This window comes from Arachis duranensis, chromosome 9 (genome assembly GCF_000817695.3).
Source record: "Arachis duranensis cultivar V14167 chromosome 9, aradu.V14167.gnm2.J7QH, whole genome shotgun sequence".
Lineage (NCBI taxonomy): Eukaryota > Viridiplantae > Streptophyta > Magnoliopsida > Fabales > Fabaceae > Arachis > Arachis duranensis.
In genome coordinates, this window is record NC_029780.3 from 55028692 (window position 1) to 55030719 (window position 2028).

The 2028-nt window shown below is 32.8% G+C and overlaps 1 non-coding gene across 1 annotated transcript; it reads right to left on the reverse strand.

Annotated features, from left to right (window-relative positions):
* Window positions 1-1525: 1525 nt before the first annotated feature.
* On the reverse strand, window positions 1526-1629 carry LOC127742032 (small nucleolar RNA R71). The gene has a single exon (XR_008003219.1). It is a non-coding gene; the product is annotated as a small nucleolar RNA R71 (small nucleolar RNA).
* Window positions 1630-2028: the final 399 nt, after the last annotated feature.

Below are 2028 nucleotides of genomic sequence, written 5' to 3' on the forward strand. Positions count from 1 at the left end.
GTGTTCTTGGTGTTCATCTTGACATTCATAGTGTTCTTGCATGCATTAAGTGTTTTGATCCAAAATTTTCATGTTTTGGGTCATATTTGTGTTTTTCTCTCTCATAATTAAAAATTCAAAAAAATCAAAAATATATCTTTTCCATTTTTCTCTCCAAATTTTCGAAATTTTGGGTTGACTTGGTCAAAAATTTTTAAAATTAGTTGTTTCTTACAAGTCAAGTCAAAATTTCAATTTTAAGAAACTTATCTTTTTAAATTCTTTTTCAAACTATTTTCAAAATCCTTTTCCTCATTTTTATATCATATTTTCAAAAATATGCTTACAATTAATGTGATTGGTTCAAAAATTTGAAGTTTGTTACTTTCTTGTTAAGAAAGGTTCAATCTTTAAATCCTAGAATCTTATCTTGTAGTTTCTTGTTAGTTAAGTCATTTTAAAAAAATTAAATCTTTTTCAAAATGCCTTTTTCTTAAAAATCTTATCTTTTTATCTTACCTTTTTCAAATCTTTATCTTTTTCAAAATTTGATTTCAAAATATCTTATCTAACTTCTTATCTTCTCATCTTTTCAAATTTAATTTTAATATTTTTGTTTTAACTAACTATTTGACTTCTTGTTTGTTTCTTATCTTTTTCAAAACCACCTAACTACTCTTTCCTCTCTAATTTTTGAAAATATCTCACCCCTTTTTCAAAAATTCTTTTTAATTAACTAATTGTTTCATGTTTTAATTTTAATTCTACCTTATCTTTTATTTTCGAAAACTACTAACCCCTTTTTAAAAATTATTTTCGAATTCTCTTCCTCTACTCTTCTTCTATTTTAATTAATTATTTACTAACACTCATCTTCACCTCTCTCCATCTAAATATCCGAACCCACTCTTCTTCATTCTTCTCCCCTTTCTTCTTCTACTAACATAAAGGAATCTCTATACTGTGACATAGAGGATTCCTCTTCTTTTCTTGTTTTCTCCTCTTTCATATGAGCAAGAACAAGGAAAAAGACACTCTTGTTGAAGCTGATCCAGAACCTGAAAGGACTCTGAAGAGGAAACTAAGAAAAGCTAAATTACAACAATCCAGAAGCAACCTTTCAGAAATTTTCGAACAAGAGAAGGAGATGGCAGCCGAACCCAATAATAATAATGCAAGGAGGATGCTTGGTGATTTTACTAAGCCCACATCCAAATTTGATGGAAGAAGCATCTCCATTCCTGCCATAGGAACAAACAACTTTGAGCTGAAACCTCAACTAGTTGCTCTAATGCAACAGAACTGCAAGTTTTATGGACTTCCATCTGAAGATCCTTACCAGTTTTTAACTAAGTTCTTGCAGATTTGTGAGACTGTTAAGACGAATGGAGTAGATCCTGAAGTTTACAGGCTCATGCTTTTCCCTTTTGCTGTAAGAGACAGGGCTAGAATATGGTTGGATTCACAACCTAAGGATAGCCTGGACTCCTGGGATAAGCTGGTCACGGCTTTCTTGGATAAATTCTTTCCTCCTCAAAAGTTGAGCAAGCTCAGAGTGGATGTTCAAACCTTCAAACAAAAAGATGGTGAATCCCTCTTTGAAGCTTGGGAAAGATACAAGCAGCTGACCAAAAGGTGTCCATCTGACATGTTTTCAGAATGGACCATATTAGATATATTCTATTATGGTCTATCTGAATTTTCGAAAATGTCATTGGACCATTCTGCAGGTGGATCCATTCTAAAGAAAACACCTGCAGAAGCTCAAGAGCTTATTGACATGGTTGTAAATAATCAATTCATGTACACTTCTGAGAGGAATTCCATTAATAATGGGATGCCTCAAAGGAAGGGAGTTCTTGAAATTCATGCTCTGAATGCCATATTGGCTCAGAACAAAGTGTTGACTCAGCAAGTCAACATGATCTCTCAAAGTCTGAATGGATGGAAAAATGCATCCAACAGTACTAAAGAGGCAGCTTCTGAAGAAGCTTATGATCCTGAGAACCCTGCAATGGCAGAGGTTAATTACAGGGATGAACCTTATGA